Source organism: Penaeus monodon, chromosome 29, assembly GCF_015228065.2.
Source record: "Penaeus monodon isolate SGIC_2016 chromosome 29, NSTDA_Pmon_1, whole genome shotgun sequence".
NCBI lineage: Eukaryota > Metazoa > Arthropoda > Malacostraca > Decapoda > Penaeidae > Penaeus > Penaeus monodon.
The window spans coordinates 38,268,127-38,268,353 of NC_051414.1; positions in this window are offsets into that span (position 1 = coordinate 38,268,127).

Genomic DNA, 227 nt, shown 5'->3' on the forward strand with positions numbered 1-227 from the left:
CTCATTAATCTTTCAACCAATCGCTAAACAATAGCGCAAAATTCATCTTTTCGCTACCCAAACATTCATTAATAACCTCAACTTTCGCTAACAACAGTACAGACTCGTTAGGAACCAAGAAACTCACTTAAACCTAACCCAATCTCTCTGGCTCGCAGCATCGCCAGCATCCCATCCCGAGTGAGATCAGATGAAAGCTGGCGTGAGCCTGAGCAATACCAAAGGTC